Source organism: Cloeon dipterum, chromosome 3, assembly GCF_949628265.1.
Source record: "Cloeon dipterum chromosome 3, ieCloDipt1.1, whole genome shotgun sequence".
Taxonomy (NCBI): domain Eukaryota; kingdom Metazoa; phylum Arthropoda; class Insecta; order Ephemeroptera; family Baetidae; genus Cloeon; species Cloeon dipterum.
The window spans coordinates 9,365,348-9,386,128 of record NC_088788.1 but is presented as its reverse complement, the minus strand read 5'-3'; the positions used below and the strand labels follow the sequence as shown (position 1 = coordinate 9,386,128).

General features: G+C 36.5%; 1 protein-coding gene across 3 annotated transcripts in view; it reads right to left on the bottom strand.

The window, feature by feature from the left end:
• Positions 1 to 14,229, bottom strand: part of LOC135939548 (suppressor of lurcher protein 1-like) — a 213,717-nt gene extending 199,488 nt beyond the window's left edge. For 2 of the 3 annotated variants that reach the window (XM_065484013.1, XM_065484015.1), the window contains exon 1: positions 14,138 to 14,228. The gene's annotated coding sequence lies outside the window, so the exon portion shown is untranslated. Of the gene's footprint in view, positions 1 to 14,137 lie in introns of all 3 variants that reach the window. The other variant, XM_065484014.1, reaches the window with a different exon arrangement.
• Between the last annotated feature and the right edge of the window lie 6,552 nt (positions 14,230 to 20,781).

The following is a 20,781-nucleotide window of genomic DNA, read 5'->3' as shown; positions in this document are numbered from 1 at the left end:
ATAAAATTCCGATTTAGAAATTAGAACCTCCGCATCTGACAGTTTTAGCAAATATCCATTAATATCTAATATTAAATTAAACTTTTCTGACCCATTCCATTTGATTAAAATGAAGTATATTCCCGAGAATTAATTCAGATTTATTCAATTCGTGATTAAACATACCAGGGAAGTTAATACATTTTCCCATCTACTCCCTTCTCTAAACAAATAAAAGTTTAGTTAGTTTGGCTTTAAATCCGTTTTCCGTTTTCCACGACCCCAACCTACGGTCCCACGTGGCAGCAGCGAATCTCGTAATTGAATTTTGGTCTTTGCCACCTACGCCAATGCTGCTGCTGCCGCCGTCGCCGCCGCCTCCGCGTCGTGGAATCGCACTTTGGATTTGCCCTCGAATCAACTCTAATTGGTATAAATTCACCCGTGCGCGATTTCCCTTTAATTTCGGCGCTGCTTAATCAGGTCCTCTTCATCACGTGAATGCGCACCGTCTGCTTCAAATTGGCGGGCGAACTTTGAACTCAGCCCCCATTCAAACACCATTTTTCTAGCACGGAATTAGTCAATACACAATTTAACTTGTAATTAAATCAACATTCATCTAATCCTTGCTAGTTGTCCGTCAAAGGACACTCATTGAATGGTACGAATAACCTGCAAATTGCCAAATAATTTGATCAAAATATTAACAAAAATTAAATAAACCGATAATATCTGTATTATTGCTATATTATTAATAAATAACTGTTTTTTTATTCATGTACATTACATTGGTCAGATTAATATATTAAATCTTATAAACAATGGCAAAAAAGTGACAAGCAGGGAGTGCATAACCGACCGAAACGATAAATTTTAACGACGTTATCACGCGCCGCACCCTAATTTCTTTAACCAAAGGTTCGTCTCTGCCCTTCTTTTAAAAAAAATTAAGCAGCGCAAAAATGACAAGCTGCAAAAAAATGATAGAAATTAATAGCTTGTTATTATTAAAGACGGGGAAAACAATATTTATGCAAATAGAGAACAATTGAAATTGGAGTATGTACTGTTCTAGTGTTCGTTTTGTTGTTTTAGTATCAGCGAATTCACATAAAAAATTCATGCTTCAACTGGTGACTGGCAAATACTGCTAATTTATTAAAAAAAATGAATCAATAGCTGTACAGGACGTGATGGGCTGGGAATCATTTTTATTTTCTTTGTTTTTTATTTGCAATATTTTAAAGACCGAAATAATTTATTTCTGTTAACAATTTGGTCATTTGGTACGATTTTCTTTTAAAATGATTGATTAAGTCACAAACGTTTTTACACAGGGAAAATAAATAACTAAAACAGTTTTTAGGTTTTGATGAAGAGAATTCTTATTTAATAAATACAAAGTGAAATCTTATCTCATTTTATTCCATGCACCGCCCTGATCGATTTTCTCATCCTGCAGGTCATCTTTTACTTAAGGTGCTAAATATTCATACAATATTAATAGCACAATACATACTACAAAAGCTGTTCACTCCAAAATAAAATAGACTAGATGTATTATTGAAAATGTTTGATTAACTAACATCTATTTAAATGTAAATAAATTATTAAATTATGCTACTATTTTAAATTATTTTTTTTTAAAAATAATAAATGCTTATTCAAGCTTAAAAATGTATTTTTAATAAATTTTTAATTTATGGACTGGATTCTAGTGGAAGAATATGAGGATAACTAAAAGTATTTCAAATTTCTATATGATATGTAATATTTATTAAAATTTTGTCATTATGATAGTTTCACAATCATACTGAAAACATTTAAACAAAACGAATAATCAAAAACAGTAGTACAAAAATAAAGGGACATTTTTTCTACCTAAAATTTGGTATGGGTAATAAATTTATCACTTTGATTAGCATTATTTTGCGTGTTGGGATCAGGCTGATTCACGTGTGGCAGCGCGCAGGGCGGCGCAATGATAATTTCCAGCCGCGTTTGGCACTGATTGTGATAAATTGAATGCGAACATGTTGGCGGCGGAGTCGCGATCGTACTTTATCATGCTTTCAATTTATGCAGCCACTCGCGCGCATTGTGCTCCGCTCCGCCGGCTAATGGAACAACCAACGTGAATAACACACTCGCTCTCGCCCTATTATTTAACGCTATGTGTGTGTAGGGTGTAGGGTGTGCTGTGCGAAACGACACAATGGTGCGAATCGCACCGCAAAGGAATCTCGTCGCTCATTCGATTCTCCCTTGGTTATTGCACTCCCTGGCGCTAATTGTTCGTTACTCGGCTTGTTTTCACTCTAAGGATCAACCTGCTTTATGCACACAAACAACCGGTTTCAAACCGTAATAATTTCAACCAGATATCTTCAAAACTTGAATTTGGTTGTTCAGAGCCCAGTTTATTTCTTCTGGTTTCAAATAGATGATAATATTTATTTTTAAAGCTATTTTTCAAAAGTTTTAATTATTTATCAAATTGGAAGTTTTAATAAAATATTTTTTAAAATGAAAGATTTTAAATATTTTCACTTTTTATATCAGATTTTTCAACTTACGTTTGTAAGATTTTAGAGATATATTAATTGTGAACTTAAATTTATTTTAGTTGATTTCTTGATATTTTAATGGGTTTAATCCACAATAATTCTAATTAATTTTATTGTAACATTAAAATGGGCTGAAGTTAGTTGAAAATTATTTATTCATGCTCATCTAGTGTCCATTAACTGGAAAATCATACTTGAAAATATATTTATTAGTGTTTGAATAGCTCATAATTTATAATAAAAACCTAAAATATTTATAAATATATAAAAATTCAGCGCATTTGCTACATCAGAATAAAACATTTCAGTGATTTTAATGAGAGGAAGATCAAAATCGACCATCATCAATACTCTGGATTCTCCTTCTCAACCATTCTGGCATAATAATGCATGAATATTTGTTAATTTAAAATTATCTTAAATGAGTATTTACAAAAAGTTAAAAATTAATACGCCTGACAGAGGTAAGTTTTTAGAGTTTCTATTTTATCGTGAAATTTCTTTCTTAAAAATTGGTTGAGAGTTTCCAATTTAACTAATTTCCTACCCGATAAATAATTTCAACCATTTTATGTGGACTATGACAAATGGTTTCCGTGTTGCTACACCTTTTGGTCACTGCAAACTAAATTTCCCAAGTATCTTTTGCTGGGAAGTTATTTGAAATAATATGAGAGGCAATAATAAAAAAAAACGATATACATAATTGATTTTACTACTGAATGGAAATTTGTGTCACTATTTCTATCACAAAAACAAGGTCAAAAGCAGCAAATTTAACAAAAATTAAATTTATTTTCCATATTTGAAACAACATGGAGGCAAATAAATTACTGCCGATGAGGCCTCCGGGGCCAAAAAAGTACTGCATGTTAATTTTTATTCCACAATTAACCAGTTAAACATACCATTAGTGTTTGAGGCCAACAACAGGTGGCGCCACTGTAGACCTTCTCAATAAATTTAATTTAAGGCACTTCTGCTGCGATTTCAGGTTCAATGCAGCCAATGTGGGTTCTCCACTTAAAATATTTTCTTTTGACGTTCTGAAAGCCAAAATCGGTTCAGCCAATCGCCGTGGATACGTGTATAGGAAGGAATTATGATGCGCAGTGGTTTCCTATATTATGAATTTTATTAAAGCTGTAGTTGTGGGCTGCGTGTGTGGACTGCGACTTGTGGAAATGGGACGACATCGGAAAAGTGTAGACTGGCTGTGGGGCTGAATATGTGTTGAATTGTGAGGCTCGGAGAGTGGGACGGATTAAAGACTCGGGACGCGTCCGAGTGGGTTCGTCAGGGACTTCGGTGAAGCAGGGCGCAGCATCCGAAGTGTGGTACCGCTTAAGCCCAGGCATGTGATCAACAACATCGGGGACGGAATCTACATCGTCCTGCTGCGATGGCGATCTTTACGTCTTACAGGGTCCTCGTCCAGTTTGTCCTCACAATCAGGGTTGGTCCGGTCGTCTAGGCTGCTGCAGGAATTCTCTCTCTTTTGAATTGAGTCGCGTCGGTTTATATATGCTCGTCAAACAATGTGATTTGTCTGTTGTGTGAATTTGTGTGTTGCAGAATGGTCATTGTTTGACGGAATGTAGGTACCCTACACGTGAAAAACTATTTATAGAAATAAAAAAATTGTTATGAAAGTCTACAGTGGCGCCATCTGTTGATGGCTTCGAATACTAAGGGTTTATGCAACTGGTGAATTACTGTTTCAATTTTTAAGCCATCTCTATTCCTTGTTTGTTCACCTATGAGAGAAGCAAATTTAAAATTTATTTAACAAAATTATAGCTCACTCCTGATTTAATCATCGCAAATTTATAAAATGAGCAAGACGAGAAGACGCCCTCCAACAGTTTAAATGCGCAGCGTGTAATTTATTATTTAATTAATAATCTGCTTCAGTTGAAGCCAATTCCCAAGCTTTGAGTCATTTGATTTCCCGCAATTAACCCACAGAGAGAATTCCCACCTTTTAAAAACACGTACGTGTTTTCCCTTTTTGTTGAGCTCCAATTGATTTTCCCGAGGAAAGCTAGGTAACTTATCCAATTAACTCGGCAGCATTCGCGCAGCACATTTTCTGCTCGGCGCGAGAGCAGAAGCATATAGAAAATTGAAAGCAAATAATAGCTCTTTAGAAACAAAAACAGGCCGGGAAACAATTAGTTCCGGCACAGAAGCAGCTAATTTGAATTTGGCGAGTGTTTTTGTTTCTGCGCTGGCCGCCGGTGTGTGGTGCTGCGGGCCGCCCGCTTTTAATTAGCGCAAACACGCGCTGCCGCTCGTTGCGAATTACACTCGTGTATCAATAAACACTTTGCCGGATAAACGGATCGGCAGATGAATGATTAGCTCCGTGCCCGCGCTGTTTGCGGCCAATGCTCGGCACGGTGCTTTGTAATCCGACCGAATTCGAGTCGCGGCCTAATCCTCTCGGCCAATCGCTGCGTCCACAAATGAACACGAGCGATAATAACTCGATCGGAAATGAAAACTTCACGCTGTGGTGAATTTGGTTGCGGCCGAACCGCTGACGCATAGATAAATTTTGAAACAATGAATGCAGTGATTAATTTTAAATAGCCACTTTTCAGTTGTACTTCCTATTTCCCAGAAACGAGTTGCAGTAATGGATTTGCCATTAAATCTGGAAATAAATATTATTGTCGAGAACAGATAACTGGCTTTTTAAATCTACGGTTTCGTTTCTTTAAAATAAATTGATTTAAATTAATCTATCCAAAGATACTTTCTTTGAGTTTAGAGTAGTGATTACGCCTAGTCTTCTCTTCATACATTTGTGATGGGCTTTAATTAAGAAATTAATTATTTAAATGCGTTCAGTTTATTCATTATAATCTTTAGACCCAAAATTTTTAATTTTCACCATCAACAAACTTAAAATTGAATATATTTAAAAAAATCTTGGCATTTCTTTAAAAACATTTAATGCCGATAAACTTGAAAATTAAACAAAGAACCAGGAAAAATCTCGAACCTTCCTTAAAGAACTCGACTTTTCGGATTTTTCCTTTTTTTATTTTAAATAACTGAAGGTTGTTAATTTTTCCATAAAAAATTTACAGCACAGAAGTCGTAAATTCGGCGAGTGTCGGATGGGCTAATGACTTCGACTGGAATTAGAAATCGCGTGTGCTGAGGAGGAAAGACAAGTTGTCGAAGGAGTGGAGCCAGTGCGTGCTAATTGGCTCGTAAAAATCTGGCGAAAGAGGAGGTCGTAACTCGGGCTGCGATAAAACGGCGGGCGCGAACAACGTGCGAAATTATGATGACATACCCGCATGTAGCTATTAAATTAAGCGTCTTTTTCGCAGCCAAAGCCGATTATTCTCTGTGCAGCGTGTGTGTCGGCAGTTTCGCCGATTGCTTTCTCGTGTAGAAAGCGGCTCACTCAGCCCTCTCTCTCTCCGTCTCTCTCTCGCGTTTGAATCACACTCTCTGTGCACCGAGTACAAAGAGACTTTTGTGTCTAGCATTTGCAATTGTATTGGGAATCGCGTTCAAGGATTTGTACTTGGAACTGTATGTGCCACTCGTGAGCTAGTTCTAAGTCTATTTGATTGTTGTAGAAACAAACTGATTTTCCTTTGAAAGAAATATTCATTGTAACTGAACCAAGTGTATCAATATTTCTGAAGCCTAGCTATATAGGGAGACATTTTATTTCAAACGTCAATAATTGTTATTCGAAGAAGGCTGCTCTTCTTTATATCCAAGCTTTGAAAGTTAAATACATTATTTTTTAGATGCCATAGGAAATACTATGGGGGATTTCTAAGTGAAATTAAGAGAAAATTTAAAGCTGCACTAGATTTTTCGGTAAAACTCCCTACTTAACCCCAATTTTTCTGGTTTGATCATGAGAGTGAAATGCAGCATTATCAAGGCTAAAATCTTTGAGCTAAAAACTGAAAATTGATGAAACACTACTTGTTAATCAGCACGAAAATTATTATAGAATAAAGTAGTCATTGCATTTATCGTTCAAGTTACGGAAACTTTGACAATTATAAATTACTACATCAATGCATTCTTAGGACAGAGAAAATAATAATAATTATTATATAAGCTTTGAAAAGAGCAGCCAATATAAAAAAATAAAATTTAATTTTAATTTGTGATAATGACATACAATAGTTGAAATTCAATTTATTAATTTAAATTTAAATATAGTAAAATAAGCATAAAAAATTATTATTTTTATTCCCGTACTTAAAAACTTTTCTAACACGAGAAAATTCTTTGAAAATTAAGGAAATTTTAACTTTTACAAACATTTAATTTTTAAAACCATGCTTTGTCTATAATTCTAATTATTTACGCAAAGCATCAAAAGACACCTGAACAAAATTCGAATATATGTATTTTGTTTATGTTTTAAAGGGGGATGATACTGGAAAAGTCTGGAAAATGCTTGTTGCCAATACATAAACTCGTCCCTTAGGATTCAGTTAAAGCCTAAATTGACCTAAGGAGCGCTGCAATTTTTTTTAGAAAATTGGCTGGAAAGCTACCGTGCTTTTCAAATGGTAATTACTTGAAATCCAATTTAATTTCAAAACCAAGAGTTTCCCCCATAAGTGGCATACACCGTTGGACAGATCTCGACGAGAGGAATCGGAATATGCCAAGAAAATATGTTCAAGCACTGTAAATTTTGGAGAAAATTGGCAAAATTTGAATTTTTATTGCAGGAAGGGCCATTTTTTATTATTGCAAATTGTTGAACGAATTTTTTATGGCATCCAACAATTCAAATAATGTTCAATTGTTGCCCAGTATCATTCCACTTTAACCATGCTAAAAAAATTATCAGCTTTTAAATGGACTGACGTGTTTTCCAACGTAAAACGCGTAGAAAAAGGCAATCAGTCGAATCAAATCTGTGGAAATCTCCTTGCAGAGGAGGCTTTCTCAAATTCAAATTAATCACGAACTTTATCCTGGCGGCAATCTCCGGTATTGAAGAGCTGCCTTTGGTTCTTCGCTGCCGCAACTAATGGCGGGATTTTCGGCTCTGGCTTGTGAGAGCGGCACAAGTGCTGGTCAAATGGGGCGCTTCTTTTGATAAGGGAGGCACCCTCGGCTCCCGCCAGCCGCCTCATCGCCAGAAGCCGCACCATTTTCGACGCGGTTCGTTTTGATGGGGCAGAAAAAAAATTGTCGGTAATTGTGTAAGAAAGCGATAAAATAAGCAGTTTGCAGATGCGGATGTAATTCAATCTGCGTCAATAAAATAAAAAAAATAAAAAAAAGACAGAAGCAAACAGACTGACGCAAACTCATTTGGTGATTCGTGTCGCATAAGGAGAGAGGTTCGGCACTCAAGGTACAGAGATCATCCAGCTGGCAAAGCAAGAGCAAGAGCAGGCAAACAAACAAACTAAAGCTGCGATGCGCCAGAGACGCTGAGCATTAATTCGCCATTTGATACGCTCATCCCGCAAGTTTGAAGTAGATGTTCTAAAATTAGCACCAAATGGAGTCAACAACTGCTGCAGTAATTGAAAGCATGAGCTGACGCAAACTGCTTGGCTTAAAAATAATTTATATAACTTGGGTTCAAATATAGCAGAGCTAATTAAGTTAAGAGAATAATTAATTATCCAAAAATACCAAACAGACATTGAATGCGAACAATTCCAAGAAATCTTTATAGACACGATGATTATTTCCAAAAATTTATGCATTCGTTTTGTCAAAACCCTGAATAAAACAAAACATAAAAAATATAGCGATGGTATACACCAGTTGTATTCTAAGTTCACCAACAGATGGCGCCATCGTATACTTTCGTAATAAATTTTATTTTGAGGCACTTCAGCTGCATTTTCAGACTCAACCCTGCTACTGTGCACTCTTCACTTAATATGCTTTCTTTCGACGTGCTGAAAACCAAAATCAGTCAAGTAGAAACGTTGAAAAATATTTTATATTTTAAAAAACTAGTTTTTCATGATTGTACGGTGATTGGCTTAATTGATTTTGGTTTTCAGCACGTCAAATTAAAGAATTTCAAGTGAAGAGTGAACAGTAGCAGGATTGAGTCTGAAATCACAGCAAAAGTGCCTTAAAATTAAATTTATTACTAAATTATACGGTGTCGCCATCTGTTGGAGGCTTAGAACAGTAACATTAAGGGCTTATACAGTACAACTGGTGTATTGCATTCTCTTTAATAATATAAAAAAGTGTACGTCCATGTTTCGCTCACCTTTATATTCAGTTTGACAGGCTTTCGCGCCTAGAACAACGCGTATATAAACATGTAAAACGGTTAAATAAACACCAACGCAGATAAACAAAGCGTTGGAAAAGGAAAAACCACTTGAACCGAGTTGTAGCATTACGAAATTTAATCAACGCGAGGATGAAATGCTTGCGCTGCGAGTGTGTGTCACTCGGAACAAAGGCAATTTCGGCGGGTCACGCGCGCGACGACCGGCTCAGCACCTTTATTTCCTGGCGAAATGCAAATTCCGCGCAATCCTCGGCGGAGGTGTCGAAGTCGTGTTTTTGCCTCGCCTCATTCGGGCCGGCGGCTGCAGCAAGCAAGCAAGGCAGTGCATTTCAATTTGCGCGCGATTCGCATGCAAGCCGCGTCCTCCCGAAATATATTGCCGCGGCTTTCTTATCCGACGCCTCATCTCTGTTCGGCTAAATTTTCCGATTGGCTCAGACTGCTGCCTGATAAATCGCGGCCGCGTCAGATCCGAATCGCGCATTCGGTGGAACACGTGCCAAGCCTGATGCTGTTAGCCCGAGCAAAATAAACAGGCGCACATTCACTCTCTGCGAGCGAGCAGCTTGACGCTTACTTTTTCTTTTCATTTTTCACGGCTGCCGGCTTCAAAAATTGTGCAAATCCATCACGAAGAGAAATTGAAGGCTGGGAAGAATCAAAAGAAAAATTAAAATTGAGCTGAAGGAAAATTTCCCAACGTTCTCACCTCTATTAGCCAGGGAGGGTCAAGTGAGATATTTTATACCCACTAAAGAACTCTCAATGCTTCTAATCTGCTCTGCAAAATTTAGAAAATGTTTTACCTGCAATTTTTTATATTAAGAAATATTAACTTAAGCTTTCCTTGTTCAAATGAGGCACAAAAATCGTGATTTTAAGACAGTTTGGCCATACTAACCTTCCAAAATTGTCTAGAAACCACCAAAACAAACTAGTAACACATTGAAATTGCATACGAAGTCAGAAAAAATACTCTATGAGCAGAAAACTTACATTACATGCAGCGTTTTTTATTTAAATTTTTTCTTGGAAATAAAAAAGTTTCGGAAAGAGGAGAAAGTCTAATTAATTTTTAAAGTTGGTATTTTTTGCGAATTTTAAAGAAATATTATTTTAAATTCAATGATGATGAAACAGTGTTAAGTACCATTTCAAATATACATACATTCCCTACGTTCTCATTTCCAATATTAAAATTTTACCTTTAAATCACGCCGAAAATTTTCAATCTTGTCATAAAACATGATAAAACAATAGCTACTTCACACTTTTTCACAAATGGCTTGGACGCTACTTGAGCAGGAAGTTTATTGTACACTCTAGGGATCATCAAATCAGCTTTTGGGTACCGGAATCACGACGGAGTCCTCTCTAGTGGCTAGAAAAACGGACTCAATAGTTGGAAAACATGCTTCTTCTTCCCTTCAAGACACCAGAGCCGCTAGAAATGCAGCTCGGGAATATACATGTGTCTCAAGTTGCATCAAACAATTTTTAGAATGTCTGCTGAGGAGGAAAATATCCCCTAGAGTTTCTATACTGTACAGTAAAAAATAGAAAACTCGATCATATTAAATTATTTTTCAAAAGAGCGAGAGACAGGAAAAAACATCTTCGTATCTATCATCAAAAGACTTTTCCGTTTGATGTGAGATTGAATAATTATGCAAATGATGTGTTTCGAATTTTGCGCCGCACGTTATTAATATTTAAAATTCCCTTTTTCGAACGAAAATTTGCAATCTGGCATAAAACCGCGCTCGAGAAAGGGTTCTTGCGACCCGAGGGAGGAAAAGAAGAGCGAGCGCGCGCGCGTGTACGACCAATTTGCATTTTATTCATGAAAGAGAGCCGGAGTCTAGCTCCGCACGTCTAGTTATGGCAAAAATAAAGCTCATCTGCATTGGAAAAAGAGCAAGAATTTTCCCAAGCCGATCACGGCACAGAATTTCATTTTGCATGCACAATATGAAAAATATGGAAGCGGCTATGAAGAGGATGGATGTGCTAAATGTGCTTTGTTCCTAGCAATTTCAATTGTTTAACATTTTTATCACTAGATTTTAATTTGCTTTTGTTCAATTTAATTTCTAATAAAAACACTGAGGGGATTCAAGACAGCGAAAACATGACCGTTAATGGAGTCCAAATTGAAAATTGCCCTTATTTAAGTTAAAGCAAACTAAAAACTACTTAAAGACGAATGATACTGGAAAAGCCTGGGAAATGCTTGTTGCCAATGCATAAACTCGTCCCTTAGGATTCAGTTAAAGCCTAAATTGACCTAAGAAGCAGAATTGTTGGAAAGTTAGCGTGCTTTTCAAATGGTAATGGCTGTCTCCTTACTTTAAATCCGATTTAATTTCAAAACCAAGAGTTTCCCCAATTAGTGGCATACACCGTTGGACAGATCTCGACGAGATGAATCGAAATATGTCAAGAAAATATGTTCAAGCACTCTAAATTTTGGGAAAAAATTGGCAAAATTTGAATTTTTATTGTAGGAAGGGCCATTTTTTATTATTGCAAATTGTTGAACGAATTGTTTATCAATTAATTGTTTATGGCATCCAACAATTCAAATAATTTTTAATTGTTGCCCAGTATCATTCCACTAAAAATTTTAAAGTGTATTGACACAGGGAAACAAACAAAAATTATTATTTCGATTGTAGGATGTAATAAGCAGTTGATCGATAAACAATTTGTTCTAAAATTCAATATTTTCAAAGTGTCTCCAAAATTTACAGCGCTTCATTTGATTCCTCTCGTTGAGATCTGTCTAACAGCGTATGGAACCTTTTAAGGTAACTCTTTATTAAGAAATAAAATCAGATTTCAAGTAGGGAGACATACTATAGTCCTCACCATTTGAAAAACAAGCTAACTTTGCAGCCACTTTTCTTAAAAATGTGCGGTGCTACTTTGGTCAATTTTATTTTAAATTTATTCCAAGGAATGAGTTCATTTTCCAGGCTTTTGCAGTATCAACCCTCTTTAACTAGAAAGATACTGGATTTAAAAACACAAATTATCAAAAAATTAAATGAGCCAACAAATTAAAAATGATCAGCAAAAACTGTTCCCAAGCTCCTCTTATTTCCCCCTATTCTCCTATTCCGACTCGCGAGTGAATTTCGCTGTCCATGCATTCGCTTCGGAACAGGCAGCAAGAAGCGTGTAATACGAGTGGGAATAAGCAACAACTGCGAGAGGAACGAACGGAATCGCCTTAACGGAGCCGTGTTTAGCGGCAAAGCGCCTTATGCAACCGGCCGGACACGCGCGTCCCCCAGCTGCCTAAGCTAGACCGTGGAAATAATTTCGCGGCGATACAGATGCGTGGCACACGTGGTCCGACTTCGTAACTCCAATTAGCGCCGCATTTTTTCGACTCCTCCTCGTCCGGCTGGAAAAGTTGGCGATATACACACACACACACTCGCAGAAAAAGAGATAAAAAGCAGCGAAAACTTTGTTTATTTGTTTGCGGCGTCTTTGTCGGCTGGAGAAAACAATCTGCCGAAACTCGTCCGGTATGAAGAAAAAACAACGCAATCAGTTGTTGATTTGCTGCTTTCGCGTTGATGGCAAAACTTATTTTTCCGCTCCAATTACGCGGTTAGCTATAACTTATGAATTGCTGCACGCGGCTTGTTTTTGCCGAATAATTCCAATACTTTTGAAAAGGTGGCGATCAATTGCAATTCAACCGCGTCCACTCAATTTATAAATAAAAAAGCATCACAAAAAATGTCAATATGTAGTATTCACATTTAATCAGAAAAATATATAGATTTTTGTCCAATTCATAAGATATTCAAATTCAATCCGTGGTACAACACATAAAATTCCAGTTCTCTTTATTGGGGAGTTTTGTGCTCAATTATTGCAAAGAGAAGCTTGTTAAAAATTTCATCTTAAAACCAACATTTTGCCTATACTGAATAAATCGCCATTATAAGTGGCTTTTGAAGCCTTAGTTTTCCTTAAAGCTGTGTCGGTTTGCTTTGTAAAAAAATAAATGTATGCAAAACTGCACGAATGGTTTATTACTTAATTCCCGTCTTTAGAAATTTCAGATGCCCCAAAAATCATTAATTAATATTTAATAGCCATTTTTCATTTCTAAAAATTAAACTCTCTATTAAAATTGCATGATTTTTGTGAAGTTCGGAAGTTTTATGCTACAAAGCTCAATTTTCGTTTCAATGAACATTCAATGGCCCCTAAAATCATAAATTTTCATCTCCGAGACAGACTATATTGGACCAAAATATGTAAGTGAAATAAATCAAATGACTTTCAAGTCAATAATCTAACAAAAATAGAAAATCCAGCCTCCTACAAAATCGTCAATAACATCCTCTATCATTTTAATAAAATTTATTATGCTTAAAACGACTATAATACTCTTCTTAAATATCTCAAAATTTATTAAAGTAAAAGAAATTTACTGTTACAAAAATACATGACTATGTTAGAACAATTTTTTTCTTTCCAAATTAATTTAACTATCGCAAAAAAATCTAAAATTGTCACCCAGCCTTTTAATCCCTGAGATTGACTTTATTATCTGAATACTTTTCAAGTATAAAATTGGCTCAGTTCCAGCCAATTAACTAAAGAAACAGCTTACGTTCGCATTGAGTAGCTCATTACGGCAGAAAAATTAATAAATCCTACACCAAAGAAGCCACTCAAGGAATATTTCAATGTTGAAATTGGGAACTGCGTTTCCTCGTTGCCAAAAGTCCTATTTTACAAGAGGGGTTTTTGCTTTCCTGAAGAGTAAAATAGAAATTGACAGCGAGGAAACAAATCGTCTGGTTTTTATTTCAACAACAGACCAAATTTAATTGTAATTATTGTTAATTTTGTAGATTAGTACATCATATTGCTTTTCACTATTGCCACATCATTTTACTCAATGCTGCAAGCATTTTTTAATGGCAGAGCTAAATCACATTTTAACGATTGAAAGGACTCACTTGTTGCCAAATTATTGTTAAAGTAAAACTAATTGATCTAAATTAGTGCTTGCTATATATTTATAAATAAATATAATACAAATATATATAAATAGTTAAATAATAAATAAATATCAAATTGAAATAAATTTTAACAGCACAATTTTTTAAAATACATAATATATTGAAACATTTATTTATGTAAAGTATTTTGTATTTATTATAATTCCTAAACTTTTTTAAACTAATGTTAATATTTATATATTTAGCAATTTAAATATATTAATTAAAAACATTTTTGTCTTGCAACTTATATGAAAAAATTGTGATTAAGGACTGACCTGCCGCACGTCCGCTGGACCGATCACCGAGGGATGCGAGGCACTCGCGATTCGCCGACTTGGCCGTTCGCCGACCAACTTGAGACTGGAGCCAGACGCACAGGGGCTGCTCACCCTCCGCGTGGCGCGCACGCCCAACCCTGCCCGAGGCGGACGCCCTCTCTTCTCTCTAACGCTAAACAAATTTACTCTCTCAACGAACGAAAATCGTTTCACTACTGCCCAAACCTGTGAAATAAAAACGCAGCATGGGGAAATGAATTGTTTTGATTGATTTTTCCATCATTACAAAAATATTGGGGCCTTCAGGCGAGGAAAATCAATTAAATTATGTGATGAAAATTTCCATGCACGCTTTGATATACCTTTTTAAGTTAATTAATTCGGTGTGTTTAGAACTGCACTGAAACGGTATCTAACAAGCCTGTAAAATGCGTTTGGCTACAACTATATTGGCTCCTATGATTGGCTTTTCCGTTGCTTTCCTCGCTCAATGAAATGCGTTTAACGTAGCAAAGCAACCGATTGATGAGAAAAATAAATCCACACACAGGTCTGTGCATTTCTCTCTTTTCATGTTTCTCTCTCGTTCAATTTGTTGCAGGTTTAAACCCACTCAGTGAACGAATCCCCTTTAACAGCCAGAGTCATTGTCGGATGCTTTTAACGGTCGGTAGGAAAAATCAGAGGGAAAACAGCCAACCTTTTTCCAAAACTGATTATTTTCTTGATGGTGGGATGAATTTTCCTCGAAGCGAGAAAACGTGAATTTTATTGCTCGTCTAATTGTTTCGGCCTCTGGATGTCCTATTTTATAAATAAATAGGTACAAAAAACGAAAAAATATGTTAATTAAAAATACCTGAGAGTTTTAATTTATTTTAATTATTTTCTTCCAGCTGGTAAATTTTATGTGCTCAAGAACAAACACCAGCTGCAAATTAAGACTATGTGTTTCACCTCTAAATCATTTCCAAAGCTCTTTCTTCCTTGTTTTTGGTCCGCAAACTTCTAGCAAGTGAGGACAGTGTATTGTTGGCTACGCCATATTGGATTAATATACATATTCATTCATAACAATGCCTCGAGACACAAATGGCCGAAGCGATAAAATGGCTTGTGCTGCACTCCATTAATTAGTTGGTAGTGCGAATTGCGAATGTGGGGCAAATTAGGCCAATTAGAAAAAAGCAGAGAGCGAGTTGATCGGCGCATAGAGAGAGCACAGCATTAGTGGCGAATCGTTAAACACTCTACGGCTTATAGTGTTGCGGAGCGCGCACCTGATGCACCCTGCACCCCCGCAGAACCGCCCCTTCGCTCCACTTTTCGCCCAAGCACATGTGCGGAACTTTGCTTTTCGGCTCGTGATTGTGGCCACACCTAAAACTTAAGGATTTCCAAAGCAAAATGATTTATTACTTGAATCTGTTTGTTGATTACTTGGAGAGCCTAAATGAAATTAATTTTTTAATTTTAAACTGTTAATTAAATATTTAATTTTGGATGTTGGCAAGCTAAAAAAATTATATTACAATTTTCTCCCGGGTTCTTGCACTGGACAGCAACTCTTCTAAGGTTTTCGTCAGAAGATGCAGTTGTGGAAAAAACTGTAATCAAAACACAACTCTCGGTTTGGGAATACTGCAAGATCTACCACAATTTTAAATAACCAGATTTTACATTTATTTTGTTATATCCAAAAACTAATGAGACAAAATTATACTTCTTATAATTATTTAATTCCACGATTTCAATATATTTTAATTGTTTCTCAAATGGAAATTACAGCAAAAATGACGAAATAAAAATATCAAATCGTCCAGTATTTTGCACATATGTGTTGGCTGATAAATAGCAAAAATAGTCTGCTGATCGATATGGGTCTCATGGTCACACGAAGTTAAAGATTTTAAACTGAAATAAATAAATCTTTCTCTGCGATTCATGAGAATAGAATTTACATTTAGAAATTTAATTGAATGCTTGATGTTAAGCAAGTTTTATAATTAAAGAAATATTTATCTCACACCACACATGCTTTCGTGACCATTAAATTTTCATCAGTCTGCAAAAATCCCTCCTCCAGGTATCTGCAGAGGAGTTTGCTTCACCATATTGCGAAAAAATAATACACTGAATTTAAATTAATAAAAAATCCTACCCCCTCTTACACAATTCCCTCGTTCAAACCAACTTTTTAATTAAAAAATAAATTAGAAATATTCGCAATATAGGTATGAATTTTATTTCACCCCCAAGGGGTGAATGCATACTACAGCAAAATAAAATGTTGAATCGCCCTTTCATTTCCAGATGTGTTCATAATTGCGAAACAGTCAGTCGATTCGGATTTCACAGGTCGAACGGGGCCATAAACGCGGGGTAGAAAGAGGAGGGTTGATGGCTCGGATTGGAATAAAACGATCGAAAGCGACCCTCTCCTAACGGTTATTATTATCATCGGCCACCGCGTGCAGTCGAGTTCGGCTTTCGCGGCCGGAAGCAATCAAATCGCAATTAAAAGCGGACATTACAGCCGAGTGTCACATAATGTGAGCGCACGCTAATCCGGCGCCGCCGTAAAACTTCCCTTCCTGCCCACCCTCGTAGCCGAGGGCGAAATGACCAAGTATACGAACTACGAATGGCCGATTTCGTTTTTATTCTGCACATTCATTTTATATTGAACGTAAATCAGAAATTGGAAAAAAATATTAACTTCGTTTTCGGAGTTTTAAATTGAAAAGAAGCATTAATTATTGCGAAAAGCAGGACAGCGGCGGGAAAGAGGATCAGTGTGCAATCAGAGAAAAGATGCAGTTTCTGCAGGATATTTCGACACTTTGTCAATGTGTCTTCTTCAGCATCAAAGAGCTCCATCCTTATCTCTTGGAGTATGTTGCAACGGCAGCAAAGTCACTGCTCTTTCTTCTCCCCTTCTTTGCTTTCAAGAGAGAAAGATTAATTTTTGTCGAGACTGTTTCTCGCGACTGCAAACGGTAATAGTTGTTTCCTGATCTTTGCAACCATTCTGGAATTTTTAAAATAGATAATAAATGAAAATTAAAGCATTTGTGAAATCTTTCCTGCTTGATAAGAACGTTTCCGAAAAGTCCAGGAAAAAACATTGTGGATCATTTAGGGGGATGATGCTTATTTAATTCATTGACAAAATAAACCCCACGCGCTTCATTCCGGTCCACCGGATGGGCGCCGTAATTTCAAATCGGCCTGTTTATTTTGGGAACGTAACGCAGATTAGCTGTTTAAGCTCTTATCGGCCGGTCTTCGGCACCATGAACCGGGAGGAATATTCGTGTGATCGAACAAACTCCGCCATTGCTAGACGGGCGAGTGCAACTCGGAGAATGACGTAATAGAAATTATCTTTTATTTGAACTCGTTTATTTCTTTCGGTTAGTTCTCGAGAATAATCGCATACCACTCGTTGTTACACAAATTTGGGTATATTAAAATCTTTGGAGAGCGAGCCCCAACTTTACTGCCCTCTCTCGCTATCGTAGGTCGAGAGAGGCGCTCTCATTCAGAGGGAGAAACGAGGGAAAGTTTTAAATTTGGCCGCTGCATCATAAACCAATCTTTTTTAGTTGTAAATCGAAGCCAAAATAATTAGCGTGGTCACACTGTAAATTAATTATAAAAATTTTAAGTTTTGGTTGGCTCATGCTGAATGATTATTATTTTTTGTTTAAATTTAAAATCATATTTTTATGAACCCTGTGAATATTTTACTCCCAAATATTTTGGACCAAAAACCAACTAAATCATCAAAATAAAGTAGAGCAAAATCTGTGGTCATTCCCTTAAAATCTAAACTTTGTTCTAAATCTGTTAATATTTTCCCTCTCGGAATAATTATAGATAATAGTGTCTGACATTCCATTTGCTTGTTTTTTTTTTTGTTTTTTCCTCCAAGGAACTTGAAAAACTATAGTGGAGTCGGTTTAATTGCAAGTATTAAATATACTCCTTTATTATCTCTGGAAATAACTGGTCTAAAAAACGTCTACTTTTCACTACAAAAAATGGCGATTAAAATTCCTAAGTCCGGCAATTAAGCGTTTGAGTTATCTGCTCAGTCAGACCGAGAGTACATACAGCTGGGAGATGTGCGAGAGTGTTAAAGGATAAGTGGCACGTGTATTGTTGTACGAGGCGACGAAGCGAAGTGATTAGAGGCCGCAGTCGACGACCACAATCAAAACTAGGCTACGAGAGCCTGCGGATTAGTGAATTTTCGATTCGCAATCACAGCACTCGGAGAGCACACCGCAGAAACTAGTGCGGGCTCTTCACACGCGGACTAATGGTGTCGCAGCCCCGGCTTTTGTGCCTCGTCTGCTTCACCCCGCGCATATGCAGCTTTTTCCGAAGACGGTGGCATCTCGGCCGCCGACCCTTGGCCACTCGAATGAATCAACCCTGCGCCTTCTGCACTTGGCCAGAGGGAATAATAATCATGTTGACATTGTCTGCTTGATTTCTGTCCACTGGCGCGCCCAATCTCGTCTCCAGCAAGAGGAGAAAACAAATATTTTTTATCACAAATTGCTGATAAAGTTGCCATTTCTCAATGGAAAAACACTCTTGGGAAAATATCAAGTTGCACCCTTTGAATCGACAGTATAAAACTTTGCATGTTATTTTTAATCTTTTGTGATGTTTTTCTTTCTCAACTGACTTTGGATGGAATAAGGAAAGTGTTAGAAAGGTTGAAAAATAGAATAATTTTGCCCAAATCTAACCCAAAAATTACTAGAATTTGTAGTTCTACTCAACAGACTGTTTAAGGCTGCAAAAAACACATTCTCATAATTGATTTGAAAAATGATAACGTCTTAAAATCGACTGTAAATGATTGAAATTAATTTTGTTTGCCATCATATTGACCTTCTTGTGACCAAAAACAATTGAAGCTCGTAAATCCGGTTAAAAGTCATAAATCAATCTCAGTGATAGGTACTTTAACTCATGAAGATAATTAACTTAATTAATAGCAGATTCTCCAGCCTTCTAGAGAAAACAATACGTTCCCATTGAACAATAAAAAACAAAAAATATTGCCATGTAAAAATAATAAATGCAAACACCCCAAGAAGTCACGTATTATTTTCAAGAAAATCTGTTCCACACTATTTTTAAATGTTTTTTTTAAGGTCAAACATTTTCAACCCTTATATACGAATAAATATTATGGTTTAAAGGTGAAAAGGTGAAACATCCACTGCTAAGGAAATGTATGCAACCAACCAGCGCGGTGTCAATGAGGGTATTGAGGGTGACCTTTGTCCTTTTGTTGAAAAGTCAAATCGAGTTAAAAATTGTAATTGGGGATGGCAGGAGATTCCATTAGTGCGACGCAAGCATTGGTAATAACATCCCTCAAGTGCAATTTGAGTGAGGAAGTAGCGGCGTCTGTGTCCCCGGCCAAGGCCGCTTTGATTCGTTGGTCGGCAATAAATGTAATTAACGAGCACACCCTCCAGAGAATGAGAGAGAGAGAGAGAGAGAGAGAGAGACTCGCTGCCAGACTCCCTCTGCCCCTAATTGCACTCACACGATCCACTCGCACCTGCTTTATATCTGGCCCCATTTCATTTGCGTGTCGCCAAAATCTTTTCTCCGGCTCCGCGAATGAAGAAAAAAACCTATATATTGAATTTTCCACAAACTTCCAATTGATTGGATAAATATTTCATTTTTATAATTTGAGTTAAAAGTTGATTAAAATTTTTTTTAATATTATTAAATTCTACTAAACCTATGAAGCCACATTTTAGTACAGAATAAATTTATAAATTTCTCACAAATATGGTATCGTTAGATGATGAATACTTAAAATGATCAATTTACAAGAACGAGAGCTTAAATCTTCAAGGCAGAAAACAAAAATGAAGCAAATTGCGTTTATCTAACACTAACAGAGAATAGTTTACAAAACAAATAGGTCAAAATATTTATTCAAGAGTTGTTAGCAAGTCCAAACAATTCGCACGCACTCGTTTGCGAGTCAGATTAAGGATTGCGACCGAGAACAAACACGAAAGGACATATTCGCATCGAACTTCTGGAATTTGCAGAGAAGCTGTGGGTGTTTGTTTCAACTCTGCGAGCTGCGAGGACTTTTAATTGGCCCACTTGCGCGCAAACGAGGGGGAAGATGTCGCCGCACGATGGAAAATAAACAAGCCCAAGGGGAAAACAATGATCCTGCCGGACAAACTGGTGCATCGATCCCCCAGTTCCCACAAATCAGAGGCAACGACACTCGCCGACCCTTTTACTCGCCAATCCCAAACTTTCCAATCAAGAGTAAAAACTTGCTTTGCTTCTAAATATCTTCAAACAATTATATCTTTAGATGTAGCGATGTAGCATAATATTAAAATTTTAAATTTGTTTTATTGCCTCTCATTTTGATATTTTTTTTTAAATCAATTTTGATGCTAAAAAAGGTTTTTTGGCTTAAATATTAGGAATGGTCAGAGATGAAAATTAACGTTTGATTGAATTTCGGGGATGAGCACAATTTGAAATTCGAAAAACAATTTATTTTTTAGAATTCACATCAGTTCTGAGTTTCTCAATCTATAGTTTTGAGGACAAAAAAATAATTTTTG